The sequence below is a fragment of the Bubalus bubalis genome, chromosome 11 (assembly GCF_019923935.1).
Source record: "Bubalus bubalis isolate 160015118507 breed Murrah chromosome 11, NDDB_SH_1, whole genome shotgun sequence".
NCBI classification, from domain to species: Eukaryota; Metazoa; Chordata; class Mammalia; order Artiodactyla; family Bovidae; genus Bubalus; species Bubalus bubalis.
Window position 1 is genome coordinate 102,002,027 of NC_059167.1, and position 24,879 is coordinate 102,026,905.

The 24,879-nt window shown below is 40.6% G+C and overlaps 1 protein-coding gene and 1 long non-coding RNA gene across 2 annotated transcripts in view; both read right to left on the bottom strand.

Annotated features, from left to right (window-relative positions):
* Positions 1-24,879, bottom strand: part of MCC (MCC regulator of WNT signaling pathway) — a 523,821-nt gene that overhangs the window by 323,737 nt on the left and 175,205 nt on the right. The window lies entirely within an intron of this gene.
* Positions 562-24,879, bottom strand: part of LOC123328270 — a 29,274-nt gene continuing 4,956 nt past the window's right edge. The window contains exons 2-3 of the long non-coding RNA XR_006543114.2: positions 24,423-24,508; positions 562-1,641 (exon numbers count right to left, since the gene is read on the bottom strand). This is a non-coding gene — a long non-coding RNA (uncharacterized LOC123328270). The remainder of the gene's footprint in view (positions 1,642-24,422; positions 24,509-24,879) is intronic.

The following is a 24,879-nucleotide window of genomic DNA, read 5'->3' on the forward strand; positions in this document are numbered from 1 at the left end:
AAAGTTTCTGTCATATCTGACACTGATGGCTGAGCGCGTAGCTGGGCTGGAGACAACCTAGAAACGGGTGGTGAACAAGGGGGAGGGATCCAGGGTACCTTCCTGTGTGGAAGCCCATCCCCAAGTCCAGAAGTTAGAGATCAATTCAGAAGTCAGATATTTTCTTGGATTCCTATTGTTTGCGATGTTTTTGTGCTTCCTCTAGTGGAAACCATAGTATGAAAGAAGATATGTGTATTTCAAAACAGATATTTTAGATTCTCTCAAAGCTTGAGAAGAGGGTCATGTAAGAATCTTTCCTCTTTCAGGAAAAAAGATGGAATAAAATCAAAAGATCATGCGCCTTCATTATGCCTTTTTGTTTTTGTTCAGTCACTCAGTCATGTCTGACTCTTTGCGACCCCATGGACTGCAGCACACCAGGCCTCCCTGTCCTTCACCATCTCCCAGAGTTTGCTCAAACTCATGTCCATTGAGTCAGTGATGCCATCCAACCATCTCATCCTCTGTTGCCCCCTTCTCCTCCTGCCTTCAATCTTTCCCAGCATCAGCGTCTTTTCTAATGAGTCGGCTCTTCACATCAGGTGGCCAAAGTATTGGAGCTTCAGCTTCAGCATCAGTCCTTCCAATGAATATTCAGGACTGATTTCCTTTGGATGGACTGGTTTGACCTCCTTGCAGGTGGCCTTTTAAAATGATACCATAGGCAAACAAAGGGCCATTTTCCTGATTACAACATGGATGGACTTGAGCATGAAGGTTGGATAATTGTAACTCTGTGTCCTAAAGATTTTTATGGGGACACTGTTTTCCTGAAAGAGGGCACCTGAGGGCTGTGGGTGCCAGCAGTGCCATCTGAGAGAACTGTTTTGCTCAGCCCCACGCAGCATGCACCAGAAGGTTCTGAGTGGTGCTGAGTGATCATATGAGCAGACCAGGAAAGTGCCTCACCGGAGCTCTGAACTCTCTACATTTGGTCCCACTGGGCCATTATGTTCACTTCAACAAGTCAGTATGAAGATTCTGCAGGATCTTCTTAGTTCTCTTCCAAGGGTTTGGCTCATTTTGGCCTTGATGATAGTCTCTGATTTTTACTTTCCCTCTGTTTGCAGATTTAATCTGCCAGTGAGCTTTGTTCTCCACCATGCAATAAAAAACTTTTTTAAAGAAATACATTATAAGCTCTATTCAGTATTCATGTTCTTTGGAAATAAAGTTAGTGATTCTTATTATTGGAAGAGGCTCTTTTAAGGTGAGGATTAGAAGATGTTAAATTATAAAACCCCAAACTCGGCTCTGTTGCATTCATTCCTATGTCCTCATCCCTGCTAGGAAATTCCCAAATTCCTAACAATATCCGTGTCAGCAAACTTTCCTTCAATAGCAGTTCCCAAAGGTACTGTGCCTTTTTTTGTTAGTCAGAGAATATTTTTCCTATGCTGATTACAATTATTTATCTAGTGAGTGCTCAATGACTTATAGGTATCTGGTTAAACTTTATTAAATTAGTAAACAGTATCAGTTTTAAATAGTTCAACTTAATAGTAAATTCTGTGGCACAAAGCTAGTTTAGAAGGTCAAAGCTGACGTATGTAAGTAATTTTGATAGCATCCAGAGGGGTCAAATGCTCTTCTTTTGACCTTTAGAAAAAAATGACAGAAGATTGATTAGCATGACTGGATTCTTTCTCCTGTGATGTATTAATACCTAGCTGCTGCTGGGAACAAAGCATACTCTCAAAGCTGCTTCTTCTACCCAGTGGGAGAATCTACTTAATATCAGTGATATTTACAATTGAAAGGTTACAGAGGTAACTTGAGAATATTAAAGTTCTTTGCATTGCTAACTGAATTAAAACAACAATAACAACAACAACAACAAAAAGAACAAGAGAAAAGATAAATTTCCAGGCCTCATCTTCAAGCAGAGGCAACTGCCTACTCTTGACGGAAATGAATTCTCGTAAAGGTTGAATATTGCTCTAAGAGCTCATTTATATTTCTGTCATGATTCAGTAAGTTCCAAGAGTGAGAGAAACTACATTTCACATAGCCCACATGAGCCCTGGCACATCTAATCTACAATCTCCACTTTTTAATTTATATCTGAAAAATGAATGAATGAGCAACTACAGGGATATAAAAGCCAGGGTCACATAAACACACTGCATAATTCTATTACACCTGATGCCCAGCTCTGAACAAATAAACTCCATTACACGTGCTGGCTTTGTATCAAAGAGGGTACACCAAACTGCTTTCTCATTCCATGGCAAACATGCGAAATCTGTTGAATAACAGCATTCAACCCAATCCGCTGCCTTGATCCTGTATGTATGTGTATATATATATATATATATATACTTCTAAAACCAAGTTTTCATTTTAATAGAATTCCTTTTTAACATAAGAAGAGCAAAATGGAAATAAGACTGGAACATATGCAAGAGTATGGTGAAATGTCTTCTTGGACAAAGCTATTTTAATGAAAGCAACACTCCATGCAGTCTCCCTGATTCCTCCTCAGTATTCAACCACCCAAATTAGATTCACTTCACTGGCTGTCTTCATCAGATTTCAGGAAACTGGGGACTATCCAAAAGAAATAAAAGGTAGGCTTTTCCTTAAAGCAGGATGCTAGGTTTTGAACACAAACATGCAGATTAAGTGAAGGAACTTGATTAAACCCACAATTTAAGCTAATGATGAGCCAAATGCTGGCACTCAGCTGCCTGACACACTTTAGCATATGAATTAAATTTTCTGTCAGCTAACCCACTTTAAAAAAAAACAAAACAAAACTGTATTCAAACATCTCCCTTCAGGGAATGGGCCATATGTGGAATTAACAGACTCTTGGGTCGACTTGCAATTTCTGAGTTTGCTGATAAACTCAAAAGTGAGTTTATTGTGTTATCTTAAAATACACACTGGGAGATTTATTTCAGCATATGTCATTCTAATGGGCATGTCTATTTAATCAAATGTGCTATCACTCAAACATATACAGGTGTACCAGCAGTTGTCTTCATGAACAAGAATACCAAAAACGGATGTGCATGGCAGATGCTAAAGAAGGCACTTCAAATAAGGAGGCAAGTGCATGTGGCAATGATAGGGAAAGAGCTGTCATGATGTATGACACGAATCTTCCTAAGCACATTCACAACTCTAGAGCAAAATGTTTTCCATGAAACCTTCATTCCACAAATAGAGTTAAAAAATGAGATGGTAGCATATGACCATGTAAATTTTAACACAATCCACATGTCTTCAACAACGCCAGTGTGGATGGGCTGATGATGATGCAAATGGGGAAAGGTATACTATTAAGTTGGCTATCTCACGACACCCAGAGGACCCCAAAACTGCATAGTTACTTTGTGAATATCCAAAGGAAAAATATGATCAGAATCTAATTTCAACCTTCTTATTCACAGTCTATGGGCATAAGATTTTATACAGCTTAAATATCACAAGATGCATAGGGAGACCTAAGTGCTGTATAAATCATACAAGGGCAAAAGGGAAGCAAACCAATTATAAAGAGGTGGAGACGGGATGATTTCCAACTATTGATACCGCACTGTTGGGAGATGGATTGAGATAGATTTGTGAAGGAAATTAGATATAAGTGATGAAGTCTTAAAGAGTTTAGTTAACTGGGGAATAGCTATATTTTTAGTACATTCATTTTTTAAGGCACTGTGCTACATACTTTACATATATACATGGTATCACTTTATTGGGGCTTCCCTGGAGGCTCAGCAGTAAAGAATTTGCCTACCAATATAGGAGACACAGATTCTATTGCTGGGTCAGGAAGATCCCCTGGAGAAGGGAATGGCTACCCACTCCAGTATACTTGCCTGGGAAATTCTATGGACAAAGAATTGCAAAATTTAGACTCAGACTGAAGAAAGTAGGGAAAACCATTAAACCATTCAGGTATGACCTAAATCAAATCCCTTATGATTATACAGTGGAGGTGACAAATAGATTCAAGGGCTTAGATCTGGTAGACAGAGTGCCTGAAGAACTACGGATAGAGGTTCGTAGCACTGTACAGGAGGTAGTGACCAAAACCATCCCAAAGAAAAGAAACACAAGATGACAAAGTGGTTGTCTGAGGAGGCCTTACAAATAGCTAAGAAAAGAAGAGAAGTGAAAGGCAAAGGAGATAGGGAAAGATACACCCAACTGAATGCAGAGTTCCAGAGAATAGCAAGGGGAGAGAAGAAAGCCTTCTTAGATGAACAATGCAAAGAAATAGAGGAAAACAATAGAATGGAAAAAACTAGAGATCTCTTAAGAAAATTGGAGATACCAAGGGAACATTTTGGAGAAGGGCATGGTAACCCACTCCAGTATTCTTTCCTGGAGAATCCAGTGGATGGAGGAGCCTGGTGGGCTGCAGTCCATGGGGTTGCACAGAATTGGACACAACTGAAGCGACTTAGCACAGCAAGGGAAAATTTCATGCAAAGATGGGCACAATAAAGGACAGAAATGGCAAAGATCTAACAGAAGCAGAAGATACTAAGAAGAGGTAGCAAGAATACACAGAAGAACTGTACAAAAAAGGTCTTAATGACTGGGATAACCATGATATTGTGATCACTCATCTAGAGCCAGAAACCCTTGAGTGTGAAATCAAGTGGGGCTTAGGATGCATCACTATGAACAAAGCTAGTGGAGATGACGGAATTCCAGCTGAGCTATTTCAAACCCTAAAAGATGATGCTGTGAAAGTGCTGCACTCAATATGCCAGCAAGTTTGGAAAACTCAGCAGTGGCCACAGGACTGTAAAAGGTCAATTTTCATTGCAATCCCAAAGAAAGGCAATGCAAAAGAATGTTCAAACTACCACATAATTGCACTCATTTCACATGCTAGCAAGGTCATGCTCAAAATCATCCAAGGTAGGCTTCAACAGCACTTGAACTCAGAACTTCCCCAGATGTACAAGCTGGATTTAGAAAAGGCAGAGAAACCAGAGATCAAATTGTCAGCATCTGCTGGATCAAAGAGAAAACAAATGAATTCCAAAAGAACATCAACTTCTGCTTCATTGACTATGTTAAAGCCTTTGATTGTGTGGATCACAACGAACTGTGGAATATTCTTAAGGAGATAGAAATACCAGACCACCTGACCTGTCTCCTGAGAAACCTATATCTAGGAAAAAAGCAACCATTAGAACCAGATATAGAACAATGGGCTGGTTCAAAATTAGGAAAGGAGTGTGTCAAGGCTGTATCTTGTCACCCTGCTTATTTAACTTATTTGCAGAGTACGTCATGGGAAATGCTGGACTGGATGACTCATAAGCTGGAATCAAGATTGCCAGGAGAAATATCAATAACCTCAGATATACAGATGATACCACTTTAATGGCAGAAAACAAAAAGGAACTAAAGAGCCTGAAGATGAAAGAGGAGAGTGAAAAGCTGGCTTAAAACTCAGCATTCAAAAAATGAAGATCATGGCATCTGGTCCCATCACTTCATCGGGATAGATGGGGAAAAAATGGAAACAGTGACAGACTTTATTTTCTTGGGCTCCAAAATCATTGCAGACAGTGACTGTAGCCGTGAAATTAAGACACTTGTTCCTTGGAAGAAAAGCTATGACCAACCTAGACAGCGTATTAGAAAGCAGAGCCAGCATTTTGCTGACAAAGGTCCATATAGTCAAAACTATGGTTTTTCCAGTAGTCATGTACAGATGTGAGCTGGACCATAAAGAAGGCTGAGCACTGAAGGATTCATGCCTTCCAACTCTAGTGCTGGAGAAGACTCTTGAGAGTCCCTTGGACGGCAAGGAGATCAAACCAGTCAAAGGAAATCAACCCTGAATATTCATTTGGAAGGACTGATACTGAAGCTGAAGTTCCAATACTGTGGTAACCTGATGCAAAGAGCCAACTCATTGGAAAAGACTTTGATTCTGGGAAAGACTGAGGGCAGGAGGAGAAGGGGGTGACAGAGAAAGAGATGGTTGGACAGCATCACTGACTCAATGGACATGAGTTTGAGCAAACTCTGGGATATAGTGAAGGACAGGGAAGCCTGGTGTGCTGCAGTTTGCTGCTGCTGCTAAGTCACTTCAGTCGTGTCCGACTCTGTGCAACCCCATAGACAGCCTCCCACCAGGCTACCCTGTCCCTGGGATCCTCCAGGCAAGAACACTGGAGTGGGTTGCCATAGGAGAAGGAAATGGCAACCCATTTGCAAAGAGTAGGACACAACTTAGTGACTGAACGACACATTAATGGGAAATATCACTTGCTACAAGGAGAAGGCAACTGAAAAATTAATTACATTCTAGTGAAACATGGTTACTTACCCTAAGTACTGAACCTGGGGTCTGCCTTTTCCTTGTAAGAAAGGCTTAGACATTAAAGAATTAAAGCACCATAATGAGGCTTTTCTCTTGTTGTAAACAAAAGGACTGAAAGAGCACTAAAACAGGAATTCTATTCCTGTCCTGTGGTGAGTCTTACCGGATGTGTGTGGCCCATGTGGCTGTGCCACCTGGAATCAGTCTGCCAACCACCAGTCATGCCAACCATGCCTGGGGAAGGATGCACTGCTGGCTGAGCAAGTTTGGTAAGCGGAGACAGAAGGAAATTGATTGAATCTGATCTTTTTTTTTTCAAAAATTTTCAAAATTCAACTCAAAGGAAACTAGATCTGCTCCCCAGGAGCACCAGGCCACCAGCATTTGTTTATCTCCTCAGCTTCAGGTTGCAGAAGCTCTATTCCAGGCAAGCATAGCCGTGAGGCTGAGGGCTACCTTCCATAACTCTCAACTCAGAAGCTCTATCCCCGGCTGAGAACTGGGGCCAAACCCCCTTGGCCCCAGCTCACTTGTGGGCAGAGATTTCACGCCAGGAGAAGCAGACTGAAAAGACTACAAGCTACTCCCCCACTCAGAACACTGTTGGTCAAGCAAGGGTGTCATTCTGAGAGAAGTAGACCAATATCCCTGCCCCAAGCTCTAGAGCAGTGGCACAGATATTCTGCCAAGGGGGCGAGGCAATCCATGAGAACAGAGAGCTTTGAATTTCCCAAAGGAACTCATTTTATCTGGCATAAGATGTGGGGAAGTTTAAGCCCAAGGGCACAGTTGAAAACCATGGAGATTCTGGTGATAAGGAATTAAGAGGATGGAAGCTTTATAAGAGTGATAAGCTAAGTTGTAGACCAGTGGAGGCATAACATGGCTTCCCAGGTGGCGCTAGTAGTAAAGAACCCACCTGCCGAGGCAGGAGATGAGAGACTTGGCTTCGATCCCTGGGTTGGGAAGATCCCCTGGAGAAGGAAATGACAACCCACTCCAGTATTCTTGCCTGGCGAATCCCACGGACAGAGGAGCCTGGTGGGCTACAGTCCATGGGGTCCCAGAGAGTCAGACACGACTGAAGTGACTTAGCATGCATGGAGGCTTAACAGGGAGAACCAGGGAAAGACAGCTCAGAACAGCCCTCCTGTAGTCAAAACAAAGCTCAAAGACTGGCCTCAAAGACTTATTCCTGCAAAAGGGCCCAAAGTTAATTAGATAAGACGGTTGAGCAATTTATATCCCAGCATACTGTTAAAAGGAATACAGCAAGCAGCTAGAAATTAGTAAAGTCTAAAAGCTGGGTGTGATACCACCAGAGGTGCACAACCTGATAGAGCAATCAGGGACAAAGATAATAACAGCAAGCTCTGCTAAGGCCACTGTCAGCCCAGGGGAATGTGGGCATGACCAAGGCTGCACCTCTGAGGTCTATCACAACAGGCTTTACCTAGAGGCAGGGCAGGTGGTACTTCCAGCCAAGTCATTGAACAAATACAAAGGAGATGACATGGGAAAGTAATTTGAATTCACAGGGGCAAAAAAATAAAAAAAGGAGCAAAAAGAATAAATAAAGGTTAATGTAACAAATGCTGCAAGTACAGGTAAAGGGTTGAAGGTCCTTCTGTATGCAAACTGGCCCTTCAGTTAACATTGCAGCTCTGTCTTCTGGAGACCTGATAAAGGTGAAAGGAGTCTGACTCCACAGGGAAAATACAACACTGGGAAGCTGGCATCTCTTATTTCTCATATTTATTACTATCACAGTAAGTAAATAAAGGCAGAATTGTTATTCTCAAATAAGCAAAAATAGATCTCTGTTTCCATGTTTGATTCGATTAAATTTCGTATGTCACAAATCTCAGACCAAACTAAAAATTAAACACAGGGCCAAGTTCTCAGAGGACCCCAGTGTCACCCAGCCTGACCTAGAGCAGTCTGACTCCTGGAGCTCCTGAGTCGCCTTTGCTACACCTCCTGGTTAAACTACTGCAGGGCACCCTCCTCCTGACGAAATGTCTTAGGGAAGACAGGCTAGAAGTTCTTAGGACCATGACTACTCTCCTGAGCAAGACTGACTCAGAAAGAGTTCACTCAAGGTCCACAGTCATTTCTCAGCTTAATTCTGTCCTAATGCCCTGGTCTTCTTCTCTAAAATGTACAGAATGACATAATAGCAATTAGAGTGCCAGAAACATCACCATAAAATACTAAAAACCCAACTCCATGTGTCCAACAGAATAACCAAAATATATTTCTACATTCCTATTTCAAAAGTACTTTGTTTCCTAATCTTTCATAATTTGACTCCTTAACATGTTTAACAAGCATATAAACTTGTACAAAAATAAAAACAATGTTTTGAATTTCTGTATTTTTATATGCATGTACTGTGATTTCCCAGGTGGCACTGGTGGTTAAAGAACCCACCTGCCGATACAGGTAGACCTAAGAGACGTGAGTTCGATCCCTGGGTTGGGAAGATCCCCTGGGGAGAGCATGGCAACCTGCTCCAGCATTCTTGTTTGGAGAATCCCATGGACAGAGGGGCCTGGTGGGCTACAGTCCATGGGGTTGAAAAGAGTCAGACACAACTGAAGCAACTTAGCATGCACGCACTGTATTTTCCCAGGAAAACTCACATTCATATGGACACATTCAAACTTACTATGTAGTAACACACCACACACACACACACACACACACACACACACACAAGCTGTTTGTCTCAAAAAAACTAAATTTCAGTAGCAGAGATGGCAATGGATCTGAAGTGAGAAATACACTGAAAATGGAAGAAATACAAATTCAGGTCACGTCAATAAAACAGGATTTTCCAATGGTGATAAAATTATGCAGGATGCTATTTAGGAAAATGCACAAGAGTCACTGCAAAAAATTTAAATGTCACCCTGGGAGGAACAGTATTAACGGGCAAAGAAGCCTGCTAACCCACAAGCCCTCGGCTTCTCCTGAATATTTATATTTGGAGAAATACATGCTTCTTTTAGAACTAGGAGAGCATATTGCTTACATTTTAAAAATTTCAGGAGCCAACAAGTCATTTAATTATTAACAGAGTTCCCTGACCAAACTATTGCTTCAAAAAAAGTGGTTCCCACACATATTAAACCCTCCTCTTTGCAGTATAAGGCTGGGCCCAGCACCTGGTACATGGACATTATCGAATGAAAGCCATTAAGTTAGTAAATAGGTGGGGGTATTGTTCTTAAATATAATTTAGCCAGATTTTGGAAATACGAAGGAAGATTTGACTTGAATGCCAATCCATTCACCTCCCTCTAATAAGGTGTCAATATAGCACTAATGATGCTTTTTCAAAAACTTTTAATATACTATCCACACACTTCCTTAGTTAACAAATTATATTAATACCTTTACAAAATTCAAATATTCCAACTTTCTAAAGCTAAATTTTATTTAAAAGTAAAAGTAGGGTCATATGATATTTCATCCTACACTCATAATTCAATAATCATTTTGCTCTATTTTAGTGAAATATCCTCAAAACAACTGGAACTGAAACCTAAAATGTTAATGCGGAACAGAAACAAATTTACTTTTCGTATGGGTAGGATTTTTTAAAAAATATAAACAATTTTTAACTATGTAGATAACACTCATGTAGGAAAATAATCATTTATTATGCAGATAATGTGCCCTGCAGAAAAATTTAAAAAATGCAAATGTGCAAAAGAGAAGAAACTAAAAATTACCAGTCATCTGATTATGTCATGATAAACACCATTTTCATATTGGTAAGTATCCTTCTAGTATCCCTATGACTATACGTAATATTAATATATACTGGTTACAACTAAGATTTGCTTTCTCAAATTAAAAAATCAATTTACTTAAAGAACCCCACACATTTCAGTCATTTCTCCCCATCCCCTACGCACAGCCCCTAGCAACTACCATTCTCTGTTACCTATAAGCTTAGTTTTATGTGTGTGTGTGTGTGTGCGTGTGCAGATTCCACATATAAGAGAAATCACATCGTATTTGTCTTTCTCTAACTTATTTCACTTGGCATAATGCCCTCAAGGTCCATCCATATTGTTTCAAATGACAAGATTTAATTCTTTTTTATGAATGAATACCATTTCTATATATATATCCACTGCAGTTTCTTATCAATTTATCCGTTGATGGACACTTAGATTATTTCCATATCTTGGCTATTGTAAATAATTCCACTATGAACATAGGTGTGCAGATATCTTCTTGATTTAGTATTTTTGTTTTCTTTGGATAAATGCCCAGAATTAAAATTGCTTGATCATATGGTAATTCCGGAGAAGGCAATGGCACCCCACTCCAGTACTCTTGCCTGGAAAATCCCATGGACGGAGGAGCCTGGAGGGCTGCAGTCCATGGGATCGCTGAGGGTCAGACACGACTGAGCGACTTCACTTTCACTTTTCACTTTCATGCATTGGAGAAGGAAATGGCAACTCCAGTGTTCTTGCCTAGAGAATCCCAGGGATAGGGGAGCCTGGTGGGCTGCCGTCTATGGGGGCGCACAGAGTCGGACATGACTGAAGTGACTTAGCATATGGTAATTCTACTTTCAATTTTTTGAGGAACGTCCATACTCTTTTCCATAGTGGCTACACAATTTTACATTCTCAAAGCTTTTCATGAGGGTTCCCTTTTCTCCACATCTTCACCAACACTTGTTATTTCTAGTCTTTTCACTAATAGCCATTCTAACAATTATGAGGTGAAAGCTCATTGCATTTTTGATTTGCTGATAATTAATGCTGTAGATGAATAGGAAAGGAAAAGGAGTACGTCAAGGCTGTATATTGTCACTCTGCTTATTTAACTTATATGCAGAGTACATCATGAGAGATGCTGGGCTGGAAGAAGCACAAGCTGGAATCAAGATTGCCGGGAGAAATATCAATAACCTCAGATATGCAGATGACACCACCCTTATGGCAGAAAGTGAAGAGGAACTAAAAAGCCTCTTGATGAAAGTGAAAGAGGAGAGTGAAAAAGTTGGCTTAAAGCTCAACATTCAGAAAATGAAGATTATGGCATTTGGTCCCATCACTTCATGGGAAATAGATGGGGAAACAGTGGAAACTTTATTTTGGGGGGCTCCAAAATCACTACAGATGGTGATTGCAGCCATGAAATTAAAAGACACTTATTCCTTGGAAGGAAAGTTATGACCAACCTAGATAGCATATTCAAAAGCAGAGACATTACTTTGCCAACAAAAGTCCATCTAGTCAAGGCTATGGTTTTTCCAATGGTCATGTATGGATGTGAGAGTTGGACTGTGAAGAAAGCTGAGTGCCGAAGAATTGATGCTTTTGAACAGTGGTGTTGGAGAAGACTCTTGAGAGTCCCTTGGACTGCAAGGAGATCCAACCAGTCCATTCTAAAGGAGATCAGTCCTGAGTGTTCTTCGGAAGGAATGGTGCTAAAGCTGAAACTCCAGTACTTTGGCCACCTCTTGCGAAGAGTTGACTCATTGGAAAAGACTTTGATGCTGGGAGGGATTGGGGGCAGGAGGAAAAGGGGACAACAGAGGATGAGATGGCTGGATGGCATCACTGACTTGATGGACATGAGCTTGAGTGAACTCCGGGAGTTGGTGATGGACAGGGAGGCCTGGTATGCTGCAATTCATGGGGTCACAAAGAGTTGGACATGACTGAGCAACTGAACTGAATTGAACTGAATGATGTAGAGCATCTTTTCATGTACTTGTATGTCTTCTTTAGAAAAATGTCTGTTCAGATCTTCTGCTCATTTAAAAATTATTTCAATTTTAAGTTACAACTTTAAAAAGTTTCAACTTTTAAGTTACATGAATTCTTTATATATTTTGGATATCAGCCTCTTACCAGACATATGACTTGTAAATACTTTCCCATTCTGTAGACTGCTTTTTCATTTTGTTGATGGTTTCCTTTGCTGTGCAGAAGTCTTTAGCTTGATATACGCATTTATTTTTGCTTTTGTTGCTTTTATTTTTGGTGTCAAATTTTTAAAAATCATTACCAAGACCTATGTCAAGGAGGTTACTGCCTATGTTTTCTTCTAGGAGTTTTATGGTTTCAGGTCTTACATTCAGGCCTTCAATTCGAGTTAAATTTTGGATATGGTGTAAGATAGTGGTCCGGTTTATTTTTTTGCATGTAGCCAGTGACTTCACTTGGAGAAGGCGATGGCACCCCCACTCCAGTACTCTTGCCTGGAAAATCCCATGGATGGAGGAGCCTGGTAGGCTGCAGTCCATGGGGTCGCTAAGAGTCGGACACGACTGAGCGACTTCACTTTCACTTTTCACTTTCATGCATTGGAGAAGGAAATGGCAACTCCAGTGTTCTTGCCTGGAAAATCCCAGGGACGGTGGAGCCTGGTGGGCTGCCGTCTATGGGTCGCACAGAGTCGGACACGACTGAAGCGACTTAGCAGCAGCAGCAGCCAATTTTCCCAACACCATTTATTGAAAAGATTGTCTTCCTCTGGTATATTCTTGGCTCCTTTGTTGTAAATTAATTGACCATAAGTGTGTGATTTTATTTCTGGGCTCTCTGTATTCTGTTCCTTTGAACTATGGGTTTGTTTTTATGCTAATATGATACTGTTGTAATTACCATAGCCTTGTTATAGATTTTGAAATCAGGGGGCATGATGAGTTCAGCTTTGTTCTTTTTTCTCAAGATTGCTTTAGCTATTTGGGGTCTTTATGGTTCCCTACACATTTTAGGATTTGTTTTTGGTTCTATTTCTGTGAAAAATGCTATTGGAATTTTGATAGGAATTGCACTGAATATGTAGATTTCTTTAGGTAGCATGGTAATTTTAACAACATTAATTTTTCCAATCATGAGCATGAAATATTTTTTCAGTTATTTGTGTCATCTTCAATTTTTTTCATGAGTGTCTTGTAGTTTTTGATATATAGATTTTCATCTCCTTGGTTAAATTTAATCCCAGATATTCTATTGTTTTTGATGCACTTGTAAATAGAATTATTTTCTTAAATTCTCTTTCTGATAGTTCAGTTAGTGTGTAGATTGCAATAGATTTTTGTGTATTGATTTTTTATCCTTCAATTTTACTGAATTCATTTATTAGTTACAGCAGCTTTTTGATGGAGCTTTTTAGGGTGTTCTATATATAATGTCATTCAACTTAAAATAGTGATAGTCTTACTTCTTCCTTTCAAATTTGGATTCCTTTTAATTTCTTTTTCTTTCCTAATTGCTCTGTAAAGGAGGCAGAATGCCACAAGAATTGATGCCTTCCAACTAGGGAATTGGAGAAGACTCCTGAAAGTCCCTTGGACAGCTAGGAGATCAAACCAGTCAGTCTTAAGGGAAATCAACCCGAATACTGATGGAAAGACTGATGCTGAGGCTGAAGTCCAGTATTTTGATCATCTGATACAAACAGCTGACTCATTGGAAAAGTCCCTGATGCTGGGAAAGATTGAGGGCGGAAGGAAAAGAGGGTATCAGAGAATGAGATGAGTGGATGGCATCACCGATGCAATGGACATGAACCTGGGCAAACTTCGGGAGATAGTGAGGGACAGGGAGGCCTGGCATGCTGCAGTCCACGGGTCACAAAGACTGGGACACAACTGGGAGACTGAACAACAAGGGCTTCCAATACTTTGTTGAGTAAAAGTGGTAAGAATGGGCATCTTTGTCTATGGAAAAAGCCTTTCCATAGTGCAAAAGCTTTTAGTTTTTTACCATTGAGTACGATGTTAGCTGTAGTCATATAGGACCTTTGTTACATTGAAGTAAGTTCCCTCTATATTCATTCTGTTATACCCATCCTTGTATCCCTAGAATAAATCCCTCTTCATTGCAGTGTATTATCCTTTTACTGTATTGCTAAATTTAGCTTGCTAATATTTTGTTGATAATTTCCACATCTATGTTCATCAGAGGTATTGGCCTGTAATTTTCTTTTCTTGAGGTATACTTGTCTAGTTTTGGTTTCTGGGTAATTCTGGCCTCAGTGAGTTTGGAAGAGTTCTAATTCAAGATAGTGATGTAAGAAGATCCTGAACTCAACTCCTTCCATGGACACACTGAGTCTACAGCTAAATGTGGAGCGGTTTCTTCTTAGAAAAACCTAAAACCTGGCTAATTGGCAACTACATATTGGGCAAGTGAGAAGAAAACCACACTGAGGTGGGTGGAAGAGGCTGGGATACAAGCTCACCATGAACCTCACAGGGAACTCAAAAGCCAGAGCTTCTTCCTGAGAAGCAAGGGGTAGAACCCCACACTGGGCAGCCCAACTTTTGTCACACACACTTGAGAGACAAAGGCCCAATATATCTCGCTTTGAAAACCAACAAGGCTTGTGTCCTGAGACCTACAAGTTTCTAGCCATCTGAGAACTTGATTTGAAAGGGCTCATATACTTGGACTCACTGGGCCCACTTCAGAGGCAGTTGATGACTCCCAAACCTAAAGTGAAGGAGGATCATCTGCTTATATTAAAGCATTTGGGAGGATTGTTGTTGTTCAGTCACCAAGTCATGTCCTGCTCTTTGCGACCCCATGGACTGCAGCACTCCAGGCCTCCCTGTCCTTCACCATCTCTTGGGGTTTGCTCAAGTTCATGTCCACTGAGTCAGTGATGCCATCCAACCATCTCATCCTCTGTTGCCCTCTTCTCCTTCTGCCTTCAATTTCCCCCAGCATCAGGGTCTTTTCTAATGAGCTGGCTCTTCACATCAGGTGGCCAAAGTACTGGAGCTTCAGCTTCAGCATCAGTCCTTCCATTGAGTATTCAGGGTTGATTTCCTTTAGGATTGACTGATTTGATTTTCTTGCTCTCCAAGGTACTCTCAAGAGTCTTCTCCAGCACCACCATTCGGAGGCAGCAATTCTTCAGTACTCAGCCTTCTTTATGGTCCAACTCTCACATCCACATATGACTACTGGAAAGACCATAGCCTTGACTATATGGATCTTTGTTGGCAAAGTGACGTCTTTGCTTTTTAATATACTGTCTATGCTTGTCATAGCTTTCCTTCCAAGAAGCAATCATCTTCTAATTTCATGGCTGCAGTCACCAACCATGGTGATTTTAGAGCCCAAGAAGAGGAAATCTGTCACTGCTTCCACCTTTTCCCCTTCTATTTGCCATGAAGTGATGGGGCGGATGCCATGATCTTAGCTTTTTTAATATTGAGTTTTAAGCCAATTTTTTCACTCTGTCTGAGGGGCAGGCATCTAATTTAACACTGACATCAAGCAGTCTCCTGAAACAATCTCCAGGATGGAAACTGGTGGACAGTGTATTTGCACTCTCCTTTGCTATGCTCCTGAGCACCAGTGTCTCCTGGAGGGGAGTCTTTGCACACATCTGGTGCCCCACTTTTTATGGCTGCCACACAGGGGATGCCTCTTGACTGCCTGGCTCTGGGAGCCAGGAGAGCTTCTGTTCCTGGTCCCATGGGAGTATAATTGATGTCACCCAGAAAGGAGCTAGTACACCTGTATGTTGCCCCATTTTTTGTGACTGCTTCCAAGGGACAATTCTATATTGCCTGGCACTGGTATCCACTGGGGCATATATTCATGGGTCCCACAGGACTGTGTCCAAGGGAGTGTTCTTAAACACCTACCACATCCAGGCACAGCAAGAGGTAACAGGCTCAGGAACCTGGCCTTTAAGGAGGCCTATTAGCTGATGACCATGACTGTGGCATTAGGACAGGCTTCTGACTAGTATACATCTTGGGACCAACTCTTATCCTTCCCAGAGACCGTAGAGGGTAGACACTATCTTTGCGCTCACCCTCTGCTACACTCCAGAGTGTCAGAGTCTCCTGGAGGGGAGCTTCACATGCACCTGGTACCCTTGTTTTTGTGAATGCTGCTCAGGGAATATTCACTGATCACTTACCTCTGGTGGACAGTGAGGCTTATGCTTGTAGTCTCATAGGAAAGTATATATTTGAATACTTTTAAAAGCTGATGCCTGAGAGGTGGGGATTTGGGGGAGAATGTATACTTGTATACGTATAGGTATGGCTGAGTCCCTTCACTATTTACCTGAAATGATCACAACATTATTTGTTAATCAGCCATATCCTAATACAAACTAACAAGTTAAAAAAAAGAAACTTAAAACTTGATGCCTGAGTATCTGATGTCCAGTATGCCTGAATGTAGGTGCTAAATGCCTCCCCCTTGGGACAATGACAGGTGTTGGCACATCCTCAACTACTTGGAACTATTAAAAATATAAAAAGCTGTCTGGATAAGCACAGAGGTTTCAGAAACAACGATGAGCTGAGACAGGGTTGAGTGAGAATGTTCACCTCCTATACAAGGCCACTCCTTCAAGATGGGAAGAGGTTCTTGTTTTATCTTCTGTATACAAACCACCACAGAGAGTCAAGCAAAATGAAGAAAGCGAGGAACATGTACCAAATGAAAGAACAAGGTAAGTGTTAAGTTACTCAGTTGTGTCAGACTCTTTGCAACCCCATGGACTGTAGCCTGCTAGGCCCTTCTGTCCATGGTATTGTCCAGGCAAGAATACTGGAGTGGGTTGCCATTCCCTTCTCTAGGGGATCTTCCTGACCAAAGGATTGAATCCAGGTCTCCTGCATTGCAGGCAGATTCTTTACCATCTGAGCCACCAGGGAAGCCCCAACAAGATAAGACCATGCTGAAATGGAGATAATAATTTACCTGACAAAGAGTTCAAAGTATTGGTTCAAAAGATACTCACCGAACTGGGGAGAAGAATGGAAGAACACAGAGAATTTCAACAAAAAGATCGAAAATGTAAGAAAGTAAGAAATGGAAGTCACAGAACTGAAGAATATAATAACTAAACTGAAGAATACACTGTGCTGCTGCTGCTAAGTCGCTTCAGTCATGTCCAACTCTGTGCGACCCCATAGACGGAAGCCCACCAGGCTCCCCCATCCCTGGGATTCTCCAGGCAAGAACACTGGAGTGGGGTGCCATTTCCTTCTCCAATGCATGAAAGTGAAAAGTGAAAGTGAAGTCATGTCCAACTCTTAGCAACCCCATGGACTACAGCCTACCAGGCTCTTCCATCCATGGGATTTTCCAGGCAAGAGTACTGGAGTGGGGTGCCATTGCCTTCTCCGGAAGAATACACTAGAAGAGTTTAAATAAGCAGATTAGATGAAGTAGAAGAAAGGACCAGCCAACTCAAAGAAGGCAGGGAAACTCACCCAATCAGAGCAGCAAAAAGAATAAGGAATGAAAAAAAAGTTAAAATACTTAAGAGACTTATAGAATAACAAATGAAGGAAGGAAATAAAGACTAGAGCAGAAAATAAAGAAATAGACTTAAAAGACAATAGAAAAGCTCAAGGAAACTAAAAGCTGGTCTCTGAAAATATAACCAACCCTGACAAACTTTTAGCTAGCTTACAGAGAAAAAAAGAGAGAGCACAAATGAATAAAATCAGAAATGAAGGAGGAACTATTAAATTCACATCAAAGAAATAAAAAGGATCATAAAAGACTACTATGAACAATTATACAGTAACAAATTGGACACTCTAGAAGAAATGGGTATTTGCTAGAAATATAGAAACTACCGACTGAATCACAATGAATAGAAAATCTGAACAGACCAATTACTTGTAAGGAGATAAAATCAATCATCTAAAACAGAAGTCCAGGACCAGATGGCATCACCGGTAAATTTTACCAAATGTCCAAAGAATAATACCAATCCTTCTCAAACTCTTCTAAAACAAAGACTAAAAATTTAGAAGTGTTTTATTCTCCATTATAAAAACCATAAATGTTGGTTTTAGGGAGCTTTGGAGATATAGGAAATATAAAGAAAAAATATGATACCAATAATACAACCTCTATTTTGTTCTGAGAATCCTAAGTCAGCTGGAAAGTCATTCAAATTTGAGGCTGTCACTCTGAGTTGCTATTTTACAAATACTCATTTTCTTAACTTCACCCTGACCCCTTAGCTCACTAGAAAAGGAAAATAAAAGTTGAAGACTGTTCCCTACTTTGTTTTTTTTTTTTAATTGAAGTATGGTTGATTTACAATATTTCAGGTGTACAGCAAATATATATAAATATATATACAGTAATATATATATAAACATAATATAGGCTTCCCACATTGCTCAGTGGTAAAGAATCTGCCTGCTAATACAAGAGATAACAACTATATATATATATACACACACGGTGGTGCTTTACTTGCTAAGTTGTGACCAACTCTTTGCAACCCCATGGACTATAGCATGCCAGGTGCCTCTGTTCATGGGATTTCCGAGGCAAGAATACTGGAGTGGGTTGCCACTTCCTTCTTCACAGGATTTCCCAGTCCAGGGATTGAACTCTTGTTTCCTGCGTCTCCTGCTTGGCAGGTGGATTCTTTACTACTGAGCCACCTCAGTATTTCATATACCCAGATTCTTTTCCATTACAGGTTATTACAAGATATTGAAAATAATTCCCTGTGCTATTCAGTAGGTCCCTATTGTTATCTATTTTATATATAATAGTGTATATCTGTTAATCCCAAATTCCCAATTTATTCCTCCTTCCTTTTCTGCTTTGGTAACTGTAAGTTTGTTTTCTATGTCTGTGAGTCTATATATGTTTTGTAAATAAGTTCATTCGTTTCATATTTTTAAACTATGTGTCTGTGCGGAGTCTCAGTTGCAGCATGTGGACCCAGTTCCCTGACCAGTGACGGTACCTGGGCTCTGTGGACTGGGAGTGCAGAGTCTTAGCCACTGGACCACCAGGGAGGTCCTGTTTGTATCATCTTTTCAGACACCACATATAAGTGACATATGACATTTATTTTTTCTCTAGAGGACTGTACATTTTGTAGAAGGTTTAGGTACCATTTTTATACCTCACATTGAGATAAATAAAGTATCAATTCAAAGTGTTAGTCTCTCAGTTGTGTCTGACTCTTTGCAACCCCACAGACTGTAGCCCGCCAGATAACTCTGCCCATGGGATTTCCTAGGTAAGAATACTGTCGTGGGTAGCCATTCCCTGTCTCCAGGGGATCTTCCCGGTCCAGGGATCAAACCCAGTTCTCCCACATTGCAGGCGGATTCTTTACCACCTGAGTCACCCAGGAAGCCAAATAAGGTATGTTGCTGCTAAGTCACTTCAGTCGTGTCCAACTCTGTGCAACCCCATAGACAGCAACACACCAGGCTCCCCCGTCCCTGGAATTCTCCAGGCAAGAACACTGGAGTGGGTTGCCATTTCCTTCTCGAATGCATGAAAGGTATAGAGGGTAGGAAAAAGAGGTTCCTTCTAACCACAAATCTGAGTCAACAACTCCTCTCTATATTATAGGGGCAGTACTTGAAGAGATGGATAAACTTTTAGTAATTCATGCAATAAGTATGCTCAAACCAAATTTCAACCTCTAAACAAAACCTGTCTAGACAAGTGTATTAAATTCTGGTTGTCCTGGTTGCCTTTCTATCAATATATTTCTGTTGACCCAAATCCAAGTTTGAAGTAAAAATTCTTCCCCTCCTGGACATTAGCCATCCTTACTCTTAGTTATTTTTTGGACTTCCCTGCAAAGTCTTTTGTTGTTATCTTAGGCAATCACCCAGAATCGTAAGTGCTATAGGCCCAGGAAAACTTAAACCTCAGTAATAATCTTCAATATTTTATTGAACAACTAAAAGCCATTTACTTAATGGAAAGTGTTACAATGGACAATGCCATTCCAATCAAGATTTAATTCATTTGAAGGCAGACTTTCAACTTTTAAGAGCATAAACCTGTATCTGGCTTATGAAAGAAGCCACTACAGTTAAATTTCACAGGAATGTTTAAACATCCATCTACAGCCAACCCTGATATACTTTTACCACTCTGATACTACAGTTACCTGTTTGGATTCATTAGGAATATTTTTAGCCAACATGGTCTAACAGAGACAAGATCTTAATGTATCTGAATTCTGGAAAGCTGCAGTGAAACTGAGAATTTGGACTGCATCATAAAAAGGTAATCTGAGAAGCCTCTGGGTGTGTGTGGGGGCAGGGGAGGCAAGAAGTAAGTACATAAATTAGGGTTTCATTTACGCCTTTGGTTGCAAATTAGATGTTTTGCCTTGATTAAATCCATTAGTGGGCACAAGTGGAAAAAAATGTGTTGTGAATATGATATGGTTTGAATTTCTCATATCTATCTATGAGTCAAAACTAGGGACAAGAGTAATATGAGCATACAGAAGAACCCAGACAGAACCACGACTGTCTGTTTAAAGGTTATATCTGGTTTTATAGTAAGGGGGAAGTTATGATTATTATTGAAATCATCATACATTATTTATTTATAGTTTGGTCCTATTGTTGTTCTTCAGTCGCTCAGTCGTGTCCAACTCTTTGTGATGCCATGGACTGCAGCACACTAGGCTTTCCAGTCCTTCACCATCTCCTGGAGCCTGCTCAAACTCATGTCTATTGATTCGGTGATACCATCCAACCATCTTGTCCTCTGTCATCCCCTCCTCCTCCTGCATTCTATATTTCCCAGCATCAGGGTATTTTCCAATGAGTCAGTTCTTCCCATCAGGTGGCCAAACTATTGGAGCTTCAGCTTCAGCCTCAGTCCTTCCATTGAATACTCAGGGTTGATTTCCTTTAGGATTGACTGGTTTGATCTCTTTGCAGTCCAAGGGAATCTCAAGAGTCTTCTAGAACACCACAGTTCAAAAGCATCAATTCTTTTGTGCTCAGCCTATTTTATGGTCCAACTCTCACATCCATATGACTACTGGAAAAACCTAGATTTGACTAGATGGACCTTTGTTGGCAAAGTAATGTCTCTGCTTTTTAATATGCTGTCTAGGTGGATCATAGGTTTTCTTCCAAGGAGCAAGCATCTTTTAATTTCCTAACTGCAGTCACTATCCACAGTGATTTTGGAGCCCAAGAATATAAAGTTTGTCACTACTTCCACTGTTTCCCCATCTATATGCCATGAAGTGATGTGACCAGATGCCACAATCTTAGTTTTTTGAACGTTGAGTTTTAAGCCAGCTTTTTCCCTCTCCTCTTTCACCTTCATCAATAGGCTCTTTAATTTCTCTTCACTTTCTGCCATAAGGGTGGTGTCATCTGCATATCTGAGGTTATTGATATTTCTCCCAGCAATCTTGATTCCAGCCTGTGCTTCATCCAGCCCTGCATTTCTCATCATGTACTCTGCATATAAGTTAAATAAATAGGGTGACAATATACAGCCTTGATGCACTCCTTTCCTGATTTTGAACCAGTTTGTTGTTCCACATTCGACTCTAACAGTTGCTTCTTGACCTGCATACAGGTTTCTCAGGAGGCAGGTAAGGTGGTCTGGTATTCCCACCTCTTTAGAATTTTCCACAGTTTGTTGTGATCCACAGTCAAAGGCTTTAGCATAGTCAATGAAGCAGAAGTAGATATTTTTCAGGAACTCTCTTGCTTTTTTATGATCCAACAGATGTTGGCAATATGATCTCCGGTTCCTCTGCCTTTTCTAAATCCAGCATGAACATCTGGAAGTTCTAGGTTCACACACTGTTGAAGCCTAGCTTGAGGATTTTGAGCATGACCTTGTTAGCATGTGAAATGAGTGTGAGTGCAATTGTGTGGTAGTTTGAATATTCTTTAGCATTGCCCTTCTTTGGAACTAAATGAAAACTGACCTTTTCTAGTCCTGTGGCCACTGCTGAGTTTTCCAAATTTGCTGGCATATTGAGTGCAGCACTTTGACAGCATCATCTTTTAGGGTTTGAAATAGCTCAGCTGGAATTCCATCACCTCCACTAGCTTTGTTCGTAGTGATGCTTCCTAAGGCCCACTTGACTTCACATTCCAGGATGTCTGGCTCTAGGTGAATGATCACACCTTCATGGTATGCAGGTCATTAAGATCTTTTTTCTATAGTTCTTCTGTGTATTTTTTGCCACCTCTTCTTAATATTTTCTGCTTCTGTTAGGTCCATCCCATTTCTGTTTTTTATTGTGATCATCTTTGCATGAAATGTTCCCTTGGTATCTCTAATTTTCTTGAAGAAAGCTCGAGTCTTTCCCATTCTATTGTTTTCCTCTATTTTTTTGCATTGATTACTTAGGGAGCCTTTCTTATCTCTCCTTGCTATTCTTTGGAACTCTGTATTCAGGTTCTGGATATTCACTGGAAGGACAGATGCTGAAGCTGAAGCTCCAATACTTTGGCCACCTGATGTGAAGAGCTGACTCACTGGAAAAGACCCTGATGCTGGGATAGATTGCAGGTAGGAGGAGAAGAGGACGTCAGAGGATGTGATGGTTGGATGGCATCACCGACTCAATGGACATGAGTTTGAGCAAGCTCCGGGAGTTGGTGACCGACAGGGAAGCCTGGAGTGCTGCAGTCTGTGGGGTCATAAAGAGTCAGACATGACTAAGCAACTGAACTGAACTGAATCAATTCAGGTGGGTATATTTTTCATTTTCTCCTTGCCCTTCACCTCTCTTCTTTCTCAGCTATTTGTAAGGCCTCCTCAGATAACCATTTTGCTTTTTTGCATTTCTTCTTCTTGGGGATGGTTTTGATCACAGCCTTCTGTACAATGCTATGAACCTCTGTCCATAGTTCTTCAGGTACTCTATCAGATCTAATCCCTTGAATCTATTTGTCATTTCCACTGTATAATCATAAGGGATTTGATTTAGGCCATATCTGAATGACCTAATGGTTTTTCCTATTTTTTTCAATTTAAGTCTGAATTTTGCAATAAGGAGTTCATGGTCTGAGCCACAGTCAGCTCCCGGTCTTGTTTTTACTGACTGTATAGAGGTTCTCCATCTTAGGCTACAAAGAATATAATCAGTCTGATTTTGGTCTTCACCACTGGGGATGTCCATGTGTAGAGTCATCTCTTATGTTGCTAGAAGAGGGTGTTTGCTATGGCCAGTGTGTTCTTTTGGCAAAACTCTGTTAGCCTTTGCCCTGCTTCATTTTGTACTCCAAGGCCAAATTTGCCTATTGCTCCAGGTATCTCTTGACTTCCTACTTTTGCATTCCAGTCCCCTATGATGAAAAGGACATCTTTTTGGGGTGTTAGTTCTAGAAGATCTTATAGGTCTTCATAGAACCATTCAACTTCAGCTTCTTCAGCATTACTGGTTGGGGCTTATACTTAGATTACTATGATATTGAATGGTTTGCCTTGGAAACAAACCAAGATCCTTCTGTGGTTTTTGATGCTATATTAAATTTACAAAGATTTTCTATGGTTCTCCCGACAAAGTAAGGATTCATCTTCATAAATGAATGAATTTATGAATCATCTTCATAAATTCCCATGCTAATGAATCCCTGTAAGTGCTGTTAATATAAGATAGGGGCTTCCCTGGTGGCTCAGCTGGTAAAGAATCTGCCTACAATGTGGGAGACCTTGGTTCGATGCCTGGGTTGGGAAGATCCTCTGGAGAAGGGAATGGCTACCCACTCCAGTATTCTGGCCTAGAGAATTCCATGGACTGTAGTCCATGGGGTCGCAAAGAGTCAGACAAGACTGAGCAACTTTTACTTTCAATTTCAATGTAAGATATATGAAGTGGGATGGATTATATCAGACTATTTATTAATATAATTTAGATTCTATAATCGGTCCCTCATTTCAGAATTCTCTCTTAATACCAGCTATTTCTATGAAAAAAACAAAGTTAAATCTCCTGGAATTCCTTGTAAGGAAAGTTTCTTTGGAAGGAATACTTCAAAACCACAAACGGTGTAACCACAAATGGTGTTAAGTAGAAGATGCTTAGGACATGTTTATTAACAAAAAGTGGTTTATAAACTACTATATATTAGGAGAACAATTTGCAACACTTGTAAGAAAGAGAAGGACACACAGAAGCTTGAGCAAGGGCACTGCTGGGGAGAAGGGTGTAGAGCACAGAGGGTCTCTAGAGGACACAGGCATCTAATACAGACTTAAGCTCATTTGTTAACAAGAAGGGTATGCATGTGATATAGATCTTCTCCACATCCTCCCCCCTTACTAAAATCAATATTGCTCACCAATTCTTTTGTGACCATAGATTCTTCTCTCTGAGCTCCAAAATTGGGTTGCAATGGGGCAAAATCAGAGATGGCACAAACAGATACTGAAACCGAAGGACAAAGGAGCAGTTGGCATTTGCCTTATTTTAATTTGATGACTACTACTAATTACTATTATTTTGGTATGAAACATATTGACACCTGTAAACATGAAATAAAATCTAGCAACTGACAAATTATTCTTTTTAAGAGAAGTGTAATTGATACCACAATTCATAGATCTGCAGATCCCTTTGTGTGTTTGTCACTGGCCCTGTTTACTTCTTGAGCTTATGTGAATGCCAATGTTACAAGTAAGCAGTGCTTTCCCTCTCCTCTGAGAGAAACAGCACAGTTAATGATGGTTGGGCAGAGAAGGCAATGGCACCCCACTCCAGTACTCTTGCCTTGAAAATCCCATGGACGGAGGAGCCTG